The 17,144-nt window shown below is 36.3% G+C and overlaps 1 protein-coding gene across 3 annotated transcripts in view; it reads right to left on the reverse strand.

The window, feature by feature from the left end:
• LOC149903568 (uncharacterized) overlaps positions 1–17,144 on the reverse strand; it is a 202,028-nt gene that overhangs the window by 132,421 nt on the left and 52,463 nt on the right. Inside the window, exon 1 of one of the 3 annotated variants that reach the window (XM_090108477.1) lies at positions 13,279–13,569. The exons of the other annotated variants lie outside the window; for them this stretch is intronic. The gene's annotated coding sequence lies outside the window, so the exon portion shown is untranslated. Of the gene's footprint in view, positions 1–13,278; positions 13,570–17,144 lie in introns of those variants that run through there. 3 annotated transcript variants of the gene reach the window in all.

Here is a 17,144-nt window from a genome sequence, read left to right on the forward strand (position 1 = left end):
ATTTTTATTGAACGACCCTACATGTACAGTACAGTGTACATTGTAAAATAAATTTAGGCAACAATAATATTATTAAATATGAAAAATGCTTTATTATTCCAATTAAAACATTAACCTCATCAAAAGCAGATTAATATAATCCTAACCATATAGGGCATATTAATAATAACATTGCACTAAAACTACCATAATATTGGTTTCATATATCCTGCTTATTTATTTATTAAAGGAGGATAACCCTATCTCACTGACGCAACAGCCCACTGAAAACCGTAATACAGAGCACACTTATCATCCATTTTTGGATGTGTGAGACCTTCGTAACAGTTCCGCCACTCACTCTGGCTCCGATCTTACTTTCGCTCTGATTTTTGACCTCAGGATACCCTGAATTTATGCCAATTTACCGCAGCGTGTGTTCCGACGTAATTATGTTTTATCAATACGTATAAATTTATATACATTCACTTGGTAGTTTCGATCGTATATCAAACGCCATTATAAAATTCTTGTTATGATCGTTCCACGAGTACGAATCTTAGGAAAACGTTATAAATGGCTATAGAATTTTGATAAATTGTTTCAATGTCGTTTAATGCGTTGTTTCATGTTTGTTTTGAATAGAATGATAAAGCGCCCATGAAACAAATCTAGTTGGATCGCTCATTGATTTCATTCGCTATCGATGGGGACAGTAGTGGCGCAAGTGAGTTTAATGAATTAGTAAAAAAATTGTTTTCTTATGTTTTAAATGTTTGTTAAAATTTGTATATTTATCAGATAACATGTTGCCGTTGATTTAAATTCTTAATAAATTTTAGATGTGACTACAGACTACATTACATAAAACAGATCAATTTGAAAGGCTTAACTTCTATCAGGATCATCCTGTGAACCTAAGACAGTGATACTGTGATAGTCTAACACAAAAGAAACAAAACATAAAAATTACTCAGTACCTTACGGCAATGCCCTTATCGAAAATACCAAATCGCTTCACCTCAAAGCTATACATAGAAAAGATAATTAAACTTTTTGCCGTCCATGCAGCGTTCCCATTAACACCTCAGAAATAGAACTAAACGCAATAAGACGAAAACGGAGAATAAATCAATGATCCGGAACACGCGATCTGTCGGTATGTCCGACGTTTTTACTGCGTCGTGAACCAGTTCAAAGATCACACGAAATTCGAGCAGACTCAAGTAAAAAGTACAAAACTTGACGGCCAGGAGATTGTACTGCTTCATCGTGAACCAGTCGTAGCAGGAACTTTTCATTGTCGAAAATATATTTTATCGAATAATTGGCGAGTGGTTTTCAGATAATAATCTTCCGGCATTGTCCGCGGAGCGTGAAAGGGCCTTATAGCCTTTCTCGCAAATGTTTGGAGACATTGTGTCGTATTAATGAAGTTGTAAGGCAGATAAAACATCTCGGTTCAATAATGTGGCAGACCTTTTTGTTCACTTGCTGCTTGTTCTAAACGATGATAACAAGATAACGAACGTTGTATTTTATAAGGACTTTATAACGGCACGTATCGAGCCGTATTTTTACGACTTAAATACTTAAGAGGCTGTGACACTAACCTCTATTTAGCGGAAACTTAACGTATGATATTATTTTGTAGTGTTGTAGTGTTTTACGTAAATCTTAACCTCCCAAGTCCCAAGTTGCCTTACATTCATCACTCTTTCATCCATCCTCCAAATTCCTACACCAGAAAAATGTTAAAGCCTCAAAGCAGCAGATGCCAAGTCGTGACGACACTTGTAGCCCTCAACCTGTAACCGAGACAAATCAAGCGCGACGCTTCATGGGGACAAGCCATGGAATCCACTTGACTCTGATGAAACGTGACCCGCACCTGATGCGTGAAAATACCCACAAAAACGGAATAATTGGAAACTCTCCAATAACAGATTCTGTACGCTAAAAAGTAAAAACCACCTTTTATATTGACCAGTGCGCCTACGCTTTTTGTGGTTGACAATGAATGGTGCGGACAAATAAGATGAGGTGAAAAACTACCGAACGCATTTTTCAGGTTTTGTATTTATTTTGTCACTTTTAAGAGATTACTTGCAATTTGAAAATACAGTCGAGATAAGAAGCATAAAAACTTTAACTATGTGATTTTATAAATACCTTAGCTTTTCTTGATCGGATTCTGAGTCTGAATAAAATTTATTATTTTTATTATGAAAGAACATAATATATAAAATTAGAATCGTCGGGATTTAACAGATATTTTTATAGTTCAATAAAAATTTATCACTGGAAGCAGTAAGGATTTAAACAGCAAATAAAATTAAAAATAAAATATTTTCAGCACGATTATGGAAAGGCATAAAATCGTCCAATTAAAAAGTAAATTATGAGCTTGGTAAGGGTCAATGTAATTATGAAACCCAGACAAATTTTTTATTGCAAAAATTTTTATCTTGCATTATAATATTTAATGATTAATGATATTTTTCTTCTGTCCCTGGCTGAAACGTAAGTTAGGTATCGGTAACATAAGATTTACGTTTAAATAATTCTTTCTCCAATTAATCATTTATACGTTTTTATTTATTTAGTTTTATTTTGAGCATTTACATTTCGAAACTGCCGATGATAAGGTGTTTTTGGATAGCTATTTCGTATCTTTCTAGAATCATTATTTTATGAGTAACTGTTTCCAAAGTATTAAAGTTTAAAGAACACAACGCATAATGTTTGTACGTTAAATCCTCTTAATTGCCAACTAATCAATTCTATATAAAAACTAAAATTAGAAGTATGAAATACATTTTCTGTGAACCAATTGTCCTGTACAAAGGCATCGAGATGAATTACGTGACAATGTGACCTGGTTGTAAAAAAAACACGTAAATTCTAACCATTCGGACACACTTCACTGACTTTATATGGAGGCGTGGATAAACAGATATTCAAAGCGCGTTTCGTTTACCAAAGTTTAATCCAGTTTAAATAGTAAATAGCTGAAAATAGTCCGTTGCAAAATGTAACAGCTAGGTTTGTTTTTATTGTTCTGAACCAATATAAAGTGTCCCAAAGACGTTTTTTATGAAGGTTTTTGGAACGACTTTTACTTTACTGTTCCTACATTAGGATAAATGTAAATGAAATATAGTAACTATGTACGAAGAGACGTGTGTAATAGACACGCGTGGATAGTAGATAGTATCCACCATATTTTTTTTCTTAACTTTTACGAAAGCTCACTTTCTTGGTTACCATTATGTCCATAGTAGACTATTTACAAGGTTCATTCACTATCATAACTGCACAATAAGTAGGTACATTTGTGTCGCAATCATATTTCCTTGTTATAACCATAGCTAAGCACTCATACATCCAGCGCACGTCAAACGCAACGTAATATACCATCAGGCTGTCACTTTTGAGCTAACAGGAACATCTCAATGGTAATACGAGGTTGCGATCACTGTCAATATTATGCAGGACGTGACTCGGCCGCTGTGTTTTGCATTTAACTCGAGATATACATAAATAATGCGGTACGCTTGTCAAAATTTCAAAATTATGACATTGGCACACCACGTAACGCGGCGCGAGAGTAGCGCTCGTGATACTGTCATTTCGTACGAATGTTAGGCGCGGGACATATACAAGCGGCGCGGCGCGCATCGGGCGCACCGCGGGCGCGCCAGCCGGCGCGCCTCGGGCGCGCTGCCGGCGCGCATCGGGCGCGCTGTTGGCGTCCGAAAATGATATTTATATAGAGTGGTTAAATGCATTTTCTTCATGCATAATTTAGTAAAATTATGTTTTTTGTGCTAAAAGAGATTTGAAAGTAACGTTAATTTGAAAGTAACGATTTTGTTTTGATAATTCCTTGTAAGTAAATAGCGAGGATAACCCCACGATTGCAAATATATCTTTGTTGGAAATGTTGGAATTTACTTGGAAAATTTTATAGTACTTTTAAAGTAATTTTAAAGTAGTACTGGTGTAATGATGGAAGAAAAGAAGGTTAAAATAACACAAAATTTATATTGTACTAGCGGTCCGCCCCGGCTTCGCCCGTGGTACATATTTCGCAATAAAAGGTAGCCTATGTTCTTTCTCAGGGTCTAAAGATTATCTGTGCCAAATTTCATCAAAATCGGTCCAGTACCTAGTTTATGCGTGAAAACCATACATACATACATACATACATACATACATACATACATACATACAAACCTTTCCTCTTTATAATATTAGTATAGATAAAATATGGTTTTCAAACACAGGTTTACATTTAAACCATATAAATCTTATCATTAAAATCTCAGTTCAAAAGTATTTACAGTACTGATCATTCCACAATATTATTACAATTACAAATAAATAAAAAACACAATCAAAATCAGGATTATCTTTATTTCTGACATTGTAAATACATGGGAACTTTCATTATGCTCTTCTTCATTTTCACTTTCCCTACTGCCATCACCTGTGTAAATCATTTCATCGATTAATGCCTCCTGCTCACCTCCCATCCGGATAACTATCGGGTCGACACAGTCGCCCCTCTAGGCACATCCGACCATTGCCTGATTCGCAGTGTGGTGCCAATCTTGCGCTCAAGGCGGCCCCGATCAGGTGGCTGCCGTCGCGTTTGGCACTACAAAGCGGCTGATTGGGATGGGATGCGGGAGTTCTTTTCATCCTACCCCTGGAGGCAAGTTTGTTTTGCACACGATCCTAGTGCTTATGCTGACTCTGTCGCGGATGTAATACTGCAGGGAATGGAACTTTTCATACCGAGTTCTGTAGTTCCCATCGGCGGCAAGTCTCAGCCTTGGTACGGTCATCTTTGCAAAGTGGCATTTCGCCAGAAGCAGGAATGTTTCCGTAACTGGGCAGACGCATTATTAAAACAGGATCCGAATACCAGTGCTCTTAAAAAACAATATAACTTTGCCTCCAGACACTACAAAAGGAAAATAAGCATAGCAAAGTCCGAATTTATAAGCGGCATTGGCAAGAAACTGACACGCTACCCCTCCGGTAGCCGAGCTTTCTGGTCGCTTGCTAAAGCCGCCCAAGGAAACTTTTGTCAGCCGACGTTCCCACCTTTGCGCCGGGAAGATGACACCTTGGCACACTCGCCCAAAGAGAAAGCCGACCTATTGGGCACTCTCTTCGCTTCCAATTCCACCTTGGACGATGGGGGAAAGGTACCGCCTACTATCTCGCGGTGCCAGTACTCTATGGCCGAGGTGCGCTTTACACAAAGTAAAGTGCGAAAGGTACTTTTCTCTCTCGACATCCATAAAGCGAGTGGCCCTGATGGTATCCCTGCAATTGTCTTAAGAACGTGTGCTCCAGAATTGGCTCCCGTTTTTGCACACTTGTTTCAACACTCTTATGATGTCGGCATTGCCCCTGCTTCGTGGAAAACCGCCGCAGTGCACCCGATCCCTAAGAAAGGCGATCAATCGGACCCCTCTAACTACAGGCCCATTGCTATTACCTCTTTGCTCTCAAAAGTCATGGAAAGCATAATCAACCGTCAGCTCTTAGGTTACCTAGAGGAGAACCAGCTGATCAGTGACCATCAGTATGGCTTTCGCCATGGACGATCAGCTGGTGATCTCTTGGCCTTTCTAACTCACCGATGGGCTGCGGCTATTGAGAGTAAAGGGGAGGCACTAGCCGTTAGTCTTGATGTCGCAAAAGCCTTTGATCGGGTGTGGCACCGGGCTCTTCTTTCGAAGCTTACATCATATGGACTCCCCGAGAAGTTACACACATGGATAGCCAGCTTTCTTGCGGCACGAAATATTCGGGTCTTGGTCGACGGATCGAGCTCGGATCTTATGCCCGTTAACGCTGGCGTACCCCAAGGCTGTGTTCTTTCACCCACACTATTCCTTCTGCATATCAATGACATGTTACAAATTAGTAACATTCATTGCTATGCAGATGATAGTACTGGAGACGCTTTTTACACTGGCCATGCTAACTTCTCGCAAGAAAATGTCGATGAGTGCAGAAACACTCTGGCGTTGAAAATTGAAACTCTTTTGGGAGAAGTTTCAGAGTGGGGACGTCAAAACCTGGTCGAGTTTAACCCCGCTAAGACGCAACTATGTGCATTTACGGCCAAAAAAAAGCCATTTGAATCAGCTCCCCTCTTTATGAACACTCCCCTCAGCGTCAAGCCTAGCATCGCAATTCTTGGCGTCAATGTTTCTAACGATGTTCAGTTTCGCGATCATTTGGAAGGTAAAGCTTCTCTAGCTTCTAAAAAACTGGGCGTCCTTAATAGAGCGAAGCAGTACTTCAGGCCTGACCACCTTCTTTTACTTTATAAAGCTCAGATTCGGCCACACATGGAGTACTGCTCACATCTCTGGGCTGGAGCCCCGTTTTACCAACTCCTTCCACTTGATCGCGTACAACGTAGAGCAGTTAGAATGATTGGCGACCCAAAACTTAACGATCGGCTTGACCCTCTTGCTTTGCGAAGGGACATTGCCTCACTGTGTGTCTTCTATCGCATATACCATGGGGAGTGTTCAGATGAGCTATTTGAGCTCATACCTGCTGCGGAATTTCATCATCGCACCGCCCGCCACAAAGCCAAGTTCCATGCACATCATTTGGACCGCTGGCAAACGAGTACCGTACGCTTCTCGCGAAACTTTTTTCCACGTACCACCACCCTGTGGAACAGTCTACCCCGTTCAGTATTCCCGCACATGTATGACATGAATTTATTTAAAAGGAGAGCCTATACCTACCTACGACAGTCGGCAACAGCCTCACAAAGGTAACTTTGTGAGTGCTCATGGGCGGTGGTGATTACCTCACTAGGTGACCCACCTGCTCCGTTGCCCGCTCTAATATAAAAAAAAAAAAAAAAAAAAATAATTCAATTCACCTTTAAAAACAAAACGAAGAAGGGTATGTAATAGCAGCTCTATATAATTCCACACAGAGAGAACACATTTTTGACTGACAGGCTACCGTCTCCTATAGACCGGGAGATACTGACACAAAATTTCGAGTCATTTGTAACAGGATGGCGGTTCTACAGGGGTCTTAGTACGCAATGACAAAAAGAAAAACGATGGTGTGAACGCTGGTACCGTCGGCTTAGTCGCGTGGGCGTTAGTCGAACTCGTCGGAAAAATAGCGAAGTCAAACGATTTGTAACACAAAAAATTTAGAATTTACCGATAGCCCATAAAAAAGAAGTAGGCGGTAGTGTCATGCCATACTTTTCCGGTGTGACTTACAGCCCGCCATACCGACGCGAATGTGTTGATTTAAAAAAAACAATTCAACCATTTGTACCAGGCTAACTTTTGCACAGGTAACCATCGTCGTGCAGCCATTTACGAAAATCGCCATGCCATACTTTTCGGACGATTCCAAACGGTCGCCATACCGCCGAAAATCTGCAAATTTTTTTTTTGTAAAAATTGTAACAGACAAATGACTCGAAATTTTGTGTCAGTATCTCCCGGTCTACTACCACCCGATTTGTTTTTGATTGTGTATGACCGTGAATTGACCTCTATTTGGATGCGATGGGGGAAGCGCGCCTGCGGTACGCCTGCGGTACGCCCGCGGCGCAACCGTGGCGTGCCGCCTCGTCGCCTTTCCAAAATTCTTTCATACAAAATGTATAAGAAGGACGTGGTGCAAAACAGATTCAAGAGGTGCGCTTATGGCACGCCCGCGCCCGCGCCGCTTGTGTTTGACCCGCGCCTTACAGATTCGTATCTCAATGTATTAACGGTATGAAAAATTATATTTTGATCGGCCTTTGTTCGTTTACCGTTCCGGAGGCTTTTTTATTTACTTAGATGGTTTTTGCATTTCGAAATTTCGAAGGATTACGAAACCTTCTATTCACATTCAAAGAACAGTCAAAGTTAAAATTACCAAGACAAACTATTACAAATATAACTACTGATTATTTAATTTGTATTGGAATACTCCCGCATAATAAAACCCAACACTAATTAATACATCTTGTTACTAAGTATTCAGATCATTAAGAGTTTCCTTTTTATCCAAAGCAATAAGGGAAATTGCAGTGTAATTTGCTGGCCCTTCGCCACAGAGAAGCGTGCCTTGCTACTTACACTAATGCGAAGTAAAACGACTGTGGAGTGAGGAGGCTACCGCCGTCAAATAATCATTAGGACTCATAGTGTGGTTGTGCCCTTAATTGGACTACATGTTCGAGTGAAAGTGTACAACGTTTTTGAATGTTTTGTTAAGATATAAATGATTGGACGATAAAGATGTTTGACTTATGACGAATATTAGGGTTCAATTGTTTGTAAATAGTAAATACATAGAACATTGCAATCGTTAATTTATTCTAATCTGAAGAATATTTCTAGTGATTAATTAACTATTAATATTCCACTTATTAAGTCCAGCTCATTTATACCAGGAAACCATGACCATCAAAAGCTTCCCTTAGCTAAAAATCTTCCAGAATATTCCACGTACCTAGCAAACAAACATTATCCCAAAGCATTTGCACCAGGACACTATGACTATCAAATGCTTCCCATAGCACAGAATCTTCCATGTACCCAGGTAACAAACAAAACCCTGTATACGTACATTAATTTTCCACCCATTACCCCAGCTCATTTGCACCAGGAAACCATGACCATCGAGCGCTTCCCATAGCGCAGGCACGTAGCGCGGTCGCTCGCCGCGGTCGGTCGCGACCCCCGGTGTACAAAAAACAATCTTGATCTCGAATTACATTTGTACAGGTTCATCAGTTTTTACCTTGTTGCTAGCGGCTTTTGTTGCACCTTTTAACAGGTGTAACGCTCGGGTATCGAGATTCTAATGTACACCGAAAATAACGGAAATGCAAAAAGACCAAGAAAATTGGGAAGTTTTTTACAATAGTCAATTTAAGTCAAGACAATACGTCGGTAAATTGTGTCCACTGAGGTGTATTTTTTCAATACGAAGAACTTATGAGAAATAACAAAACTATATTCCTACCTACTTCTTAAAAGTTCAATCATACTCAGTTACTTTTTCAACTGCACATTTGGCCATCCTAAAAAGACACCAAACGTTTACGTTCCCAACTTTACATCCCTGAAATTTATCGCACAATAAGTACCACGGGCCGAACTCTGAACCTTATGCCACGTTCTATTTATACATACGACATTGTATATGGTGGTGCAGTCTTGTAAGGCTATGCGGATGCCCGGCCGGCGCGTGCGCAGCCTACCAAGCACTCAGCCGAGGTCGGGCTTACCGTGGAATGTCTTTGCTTTACATACGCGAAAGCCTCTGCCTCGTAAACATGGTGTAACGTCTCTCGGGCTGTGTTTACTGTTAATTTATCGGCAGTAGAAACTGCAAGTAGAACGATATACGATCATACCACCTGTTGTATGCTACATTGCGCCACGTGTAGTAAGTACGCTCACGTGCGTCGACGGTTTAATCCATCAGTCCTCGGAATCACAGACACAATAGAAAATCTATTGTGTCGCGCCCCGATCGGGGCTTACGGTGGTCAATGGGTTAAATTTGCAATGTATCATGATCAACTGCATAGGTACTAAATATACAGCGGATGTTTAGGTCATCGAGTGATAAGTTTAATTTAATTAATCCAGGCATTGATATACAAAATAAAATGTATAGTTAGGTTATAGATTATGAAGAAATAGTTTTAATTTACAAGTAGGTAAGTAGGTAGTATTGTAAATTTTCTAAATAAAAGAGAAAATAGTGCCACAGTAAAAAAAGGAAAGGGATGTCCATAAATTATTATGTACCTAATCATTTTTCAGGATCATCTGATTCTTATGAATTTGAAAACAGATACCAACATAAGCACGAGCTTCTGTAAAAAAAAAGAAAAAAAAGTGGTTTACCATAAACTCCACGTGAGCAAAGCCGCGGTAGGAAAGCTAGTTATAATATACAGAGTTTCAAAGTGTGGTGAAATATAACACCTCGCGGTTTGAACCCGCGACATCGGCCCATCGGCCGGTTCACACTCAATGCATCCGATATAGAATTACCCGTATAAAATCGTTACATTATTACACGCATACAATTTTAACAGTATGCAAGGCACAAAATACATTCAATTGTCTTGGAGATCGAAGAGAATTTAATGTATTGGGATATTCCAGAATACTGTTGGAATTCTTAATCAACGTAGGTAATTGTTATAAACGGAATTTATATTTGTTTACAAGTGAAGCTAATGAATGAATTTTACGTTATTTATTATTTAGCATGTTTTATCTTTATTCTTCAATTGATCTGACATACACCTATGGAAAACTATGAACGTAGCCACGGGCAAACCGAGATGTAGGTAACATTCCTTATGTTGGGTTAATCAAATATATCGTGCAAAAAATATAATTTTAATTATAATTTGCAATCTTAAATCTAAGTAAGTTTTGTATAAATATACTTAACTAAAAACCTAATTTTAGCCGTATTTGAAGCGTGTAATTAATTACTCGTCTGAACTATAATGGTTAATTTACGATGAATATAAGTAATTAAAATAATCTCTGTAATATTTATCTATGTATCAATCTTAATAAGTAGATAAGCAATAGAAACGCAATTGAAGCTAACTATTTATTATTTACAAAAAATTGAATAACTTGCGAGTTTGCGACGTCATAAACGGGAATCAATATCTAATCAATATCTTTGTTTTTACCATAAATTTATTTCTATTATTGTTTCATTTTAATTATCTATATATGTATTCATGTCCATACATATAAGCCAAAATATGTATGACATAGGTGACGCACATGTCAAACCATGACAGGCGGCAACTTCCGGGGCAAAACGTGATCAATTTTTATGGTCGAATATCCTCCTATGTGTGATCATACGCCGAATTTATAAGCACCCCATAAATCAAAGTGTAGGAACAAAACATCCAACGGTTTGTGGTCAGGGTTATGTTTAGAAGGATGAAAACTTAATATTGTATTCCATGCCCTGTCCGTGAGCGCACATAACATATAAATAAATAAATAAATAAATATACAGAAAATATTAAAACGAAAAATAGATACTGCTCAAGCTGTGAATGAAAGTAAAACCTGATGAATGCCCGATGATAATAAAACTAATGCATTATAAATAATTATAATACAATCTATGATCAATGTATGCGTCAGTCAATTTTGACAATGATGTAACAATGAATGGCTGCAGCCTGCAAACACTTTGTGCAAATTGTTTATTATATTAGATCATCGATGTCTTACTATGTCACTTTTGCATCTGTTGAGTTACATCTATTACCGATTGAAATGTTAATACAAACAAAATATCATAAAAGTTACTAACTGCAAACCCTTACTACATTATATTTTATCCAAATCAATTAATAAATCAAATGTGCACACAAGTGTTAATCGAGTAAAATCCGTTTCCTTATAAATTTATAAGTTACATGCAAATGTATCTACTAGATATTAATGTAGTACCTACTACAAACAAAAAAAAATCTAATATTCATATTGTTATATCGTAAAATATAATCTAATCTCAAAAATAATCGAAATCATAATAAATAACAAAGGATAACTGACCACGGCTAATATAAAACAAACAAGGAAGTTCTCTTATTATACTACACATAATTATTTGTAACTGGGGTAATCGTATCAAACTACATAGATATTATAATATTATATTATATTATAACACAGGTCATACATACCATTATTGACTCTACTAATTGTTAGCACTAAGCATAAACGCGAATGAAAGTTGTTATCTACACATTATTTATATTCACAGCTAATTAGCAATTTATTAAAGGTTGTTCTGGTTGACATTATATATATTATGTACATACCTAGTGACGTCATAGAATTCCATCCAAGTTATGGCGATTAAGCCATATTTGTAAATAGTGAGAATTTTTGGCTGCTACCGATATCCTCTCGAATGGCAAACATATTAGGCATATTGCGTAGGTAACGCACTCGTTTTGGTCTCAACTATGTGATCTTCAAATATAAACGAGCATGTAGAACAACAAACTGTGTAGGATTATAAGGGCTTGCGCCGTTTTTATTAATAAAAAATAAAAAAGTAAGATTTGGAAGTCCAATTTTCAAAACAATTTGTGTCCAATCAACATTCATGTTGGAATTGCTTAAAACTTTACAAATTTCCTCCGAATTCAATAAAAAAATTGGTACCTACTACCTACCTACTCCTTCAACTGATTTCCTAGCTGTCAAAGTCCTTTTTCCATATTGTCTAAAACCTTTCGAATCCAATGGGTATTCGATTATATGGGCTTCTCGGTTGGAATTATATAAGAAAATATATTTCGATCACGAAAACCCACCACAAAAAGATCGATTTTCCATCTAGTTACCTACAATATTCAAGCTAAGTATTCAGTTATTTTCCTACACTTTCAGAACTACGTCTATTATCTGAAACTTAACCTTTTCTTAGAATCGGATAATTTAACCGTGACATTTATGGAATTACGTATGGAATATCAATAGATTTTACAGTTTACACGCGTAGGAACATTAATGACCCCTAATGGCCCATCTTCACACGTTATAGAGGCGTCACGGTTCAACTGAGTGTCAGATATTTCGATAATAGCACCCAATTACAACAATTATCCCTATTTGATGGTGTAATAACAGATAGAAAAAATACTTTATCGGTTTTTTATCATTAATTTATACCATGGCTTCTTAGTTTTTTCTTGCCATGTCACAGGTAATGGAGCTTTTCTTTTATTATAGGCAACTAAAAACACCATGATTTGAAAACGTACATACCTAAATAATAAAAAAAAGATTAAAAATTATTTTGAACTATGGACAGTGTATGTAGGTACTTATGTAAAATTTTTTTTTGGGAGATTCAAGATAACTTTTTAACAAGTTATTCAAATTAAATTGCGCATAAATAATATGTAATTAGGTAGGTATAAAACGTGTAAATATACGTCATAATAATTGATTATGTTCTTTCCTATAATTGTGTAAGTACCTAAAAATACATTTTTATGTTATTTTATTTTTTAGATATCTCAATGACACACTATACATAAAATACCTTTAACTCGTATTTTACTATTCACATTTAATTAATTTTTATGACCTCTCACGCGCACACGGTTTTTTAATCAACAATAAACACAAATCGAACAACGCAATACACTCGTGCCTCGTCCTCACGAAAAACTCGGACCGAATTCTACGCGGAAAATAAACAAAACATTACCTTTCAGGTATTTCCAAATACACTCCTCCGCCGCTGAAACGTTCCTCAGTTTGTCCGATAAAAACAGCTTGAACGTTCACCAAAAACACTATCAAACACAGTCTAACACTCGGGTTTGTATTGTCACAATATAGCGAGTCTACCCACTTATCACTATGCATGTACGGAGGCGCGAAGCACGTGGTGTGATGTACGAAGCGTTCAATGTTTATGAAATATGCAAGCGACCAAAGCGCGCCAAACAGTCAAGTCGACTGAACGCTGCCTCTGACTCACATCCACACTCACACCTAGCACTCAACAGGTGAAAATGCAACAGTGTGGTGTCACTACTAACCGACCCGAAGCATGTAGAGGTGACTCGGGTGAAGTGCGCGCGTGTGCGTGAACCATTTCGTTCGTGTTAGATTTATTACACGTTCGTCGTGTGTGCGTAATATTTGCAGGTGATATCTATTGTACACACTCGGTCACAAGTCATTCGCGGATGTGTGCGTGCTACCTGTTTTGCCCCCGCAACTTATCAGTTTTGTTCCTTTAGGGTTGTGCAAGAAAATGTATTATCTTATAAGACATTCATTTCGCTTGTTATTGTTTTATACTGGTCGGTAGTCGAGTCGAGCGGTAAACAAGCTGTTTAAATTGGAGCCACGTGAAACTTGTATTGCTACCAGTGGTTTTATAATGTATTTTGTTGTAATACGATATTATCGATACAGTTAGTCTACATAAGGAGGGCAAAATTAAAAAGAGGCCATACAACAAGATTATATTCACATGTGAAATATCCTGCTGGATGTTGTGTCCTTAATTATATATTTTAATCTTATTCATCCATTTTTTTTTTGTATTTTGACAGTAGTTACCAATCAAGAATCATCTAGGTACTTATGTTTATTTAAAAATATCATTATTTTAATTAGGTAACAAATTTTATTATGTATTTTGAACAACGTTAAACTTAAGATAAGTATCTATCTTTCACAAAGCGCAAATCAGACCTATCTAATATGATTAATTGATTATATTGGTACTTCAAAATTAAAACCCTTAGATAAACAACACAAGTACGGAGCAGTAAAGCAGCAAACTACAGAGCAGTTAGTAGATTTTATATAAACAAAACGAAAGCGATACCAAACCCTCCATCTTTTAAAAATTTAAATGCAAATATAACACACGCTTAAAAAATTCCACATCCATTTTCGCATTTTCCACCCACACATTGAAATAAAAACGTGACTTATGCACATTAGTGAACTCTATACAACCTAAGGTCACGGATTTTTAGCGCTAATACATACCTATTAACAACTCATGTCACCTTGACGTAACGACATTGTCATTCGCGCGTCAAAGAAAAGGATCAAAATAAATAGTTACAGATCTTCAAAAAGTATCCTTACACCAATGAAATAAAATTGCATTTGGATTGTTATTATGCCGACCAATAGGACCTTTTGTATTATTTACACCAATAGAAACAAAAAGTACTATCTATTCTTCTTATACAATCTATTTTAAACTTTATTACTATTATGATAGTCTATGTATTCGTAAACGCTGGCTTTACAAATATGTTGTAGTAATCTGAGTAACTTTGGAAGTCGTGACCGCAATGTTTGTATTGTAATTTGTACTTAATAAGTAGATACACTAGATTGATTATTGTCAACCTATCGAGTACCTACCTATGATTTTATAACATACTTAGCAGTAGCACTATTTTCCCAATTCGAATCCTATGCGAAAATTTTATTAGTAGGTACTTGATCTAAAGTCTAAACATTACATAATATTAAATAAGAAAAATATTTATGTTATTTTAGTTTGAACTGCATGATCAACTACTAATAGTAATGTATGTTTCTTTTCTTAATTGTACTGCTGCAGCTAACTTCAATTAAATCATAATAATTTTGTGATTTTTAATAATACACCTATCATCTATATGATTCAAAGTTTTCGTTCTAATAACTGAGACGTAAGTACCTATACGAATATAATACAGTGTGTCTAACGAGACGAGAGAAATTCATATTGATTTTCGGGTATAAGTAGGTACTTAAATTATTTCTTCTTAGGATTTCATTTTAATATTACCTATATCAGTATAAATCTAAATAACCCCATGTAGTAACGCATAAACAGTTAAACAAAATAATATGTACGTGATAATATTAACAATTTTCACAATTTATAATACCTATCATAAATTTCTTTGTGCAAAATAAATTATGCAACGAAGTTTTCTAAGAAGCATACAATTAATCATCCATGCGAAGAGCCGGTACACATAATACTGCTTTTAAATGATACTATGATACGAATAGCTAATTAATTAAATTACGCGATGTGCATAAAAATGGCACGTGTTTATCCATACATAGATATTATTATGTTATCTGTGGACTGTCATGTCCATACCTACTTACTGCTAATAAAGAGATCGAATGTAATTTCAAAGTAAAACGCGATGGCAATGTATATTTTAATGAAACATGAAATGTACTTAGAGCGATTATTTAGTAGTCGATGACACTAGATAGGTATAGTATGTATTATATTATCTGTGCTTAGGTATAGTGTTTTTCTCTGCATGAAACCTCATCTAGATTTTTCTCACCGTTTGAAATTATTCAATTCTTACAGCTTTTATCAATTAGATTATTTTGAATAGAGCAAGAGCAAAAAATACAGTTTCTTGCCGAATGCCGATTCTTGTCTATTAGTATAGTTTACACTTTCCAATTCAGTCATCACTGTTTTCAATTACATCGTGATTCGTGGATCATAATTTTCCTAAAACACAGATAATTATATAATACTATAATAGAATAACGGAGCTTTCAATATCCTCGTAGCACTATTTAATAATCCATTCCTCTCTGTTATCCCGGTAGCAAGTTAGCATAATATGCAAGGAGGTTATATTAAAATCAAGCGTGGTGTATTTAGATAACAGATCCTTGTATCACAAGGGCCACGATAGCATTCTTGTTCTAACTACGGTTTAAATTTATTCAGAGTGCAATTAAGGCTATGTTCCGAACACAATGGTGCGGGATGCGACAATTGTATCTACGAACACAGCCTGAGCGGTGCTAATCAAACGTTAATTTATTCTGTTTAATTATAACATGCAGATGCCCCTTATGGTATATGAATCATTGTTTAATGTGTAGACCTTTAGGTTATGGCCGAAGATGAGAACATTGTGACATTACGCAATTTGATTTCAACGCCGGTTTTTCTGAAGAATTTAAAATAAAATGAAAATGGCTTGTATCGGCATTGCACGAAGGGAATATACTAACTCTTATAATATAAATAATATATTGGAATAAAAGAATATTATAAAAATAATCGTGTATTTATCATTTGCAAATAAATAGTTTAGATAAATCTGAAAAACTACCTACCTCTAATAGCCTACTTCGTTTTTAGGTGGCCTTTTCAGACAAGTTCTTTAATGAATAAATGAATTGATCAAATTCGCTAGTTTCCATGAAAATCTTATCTAGAGATAAAATTTACATCAAGACACTGATAGTAGAAACACATAATTCAGTCGACGCGAACAAGTTATAATTAGCAGTATATCTATCAATTATCAATGCATCGTAATTAACTAACAATTATACAATAAATTTACTACTTTACGAGCGAAATACATTAACACTAATAATATCTACGTAATTTATAATCACGGTGTTAACAATCATTGAAAATATTATTAAACAAGGAGTTACATTCTAACTAGCTAATGATTTATATTCATAAAGATTGAAGGAGATGATAGAAATTTATATAAGATCCATTATTTACCACATTAGCATATTAATGGTGCGATATCTTTATAAAAC

Source organism: Colias eurytheme, chromosome 13, assembly GCF_061535395.1.
Source record: "Colias eurytheme isolate Ceu_HAF_F1 chromosome 13, ilColEury1 Martin Lab GWU primary, whole genome shotgun sequence".
NCBI lineage: Eukaryota > Metazoa > Arthropoda > Insecta > Lepidoptera > Pieridae > Colias > Colias eurytheme.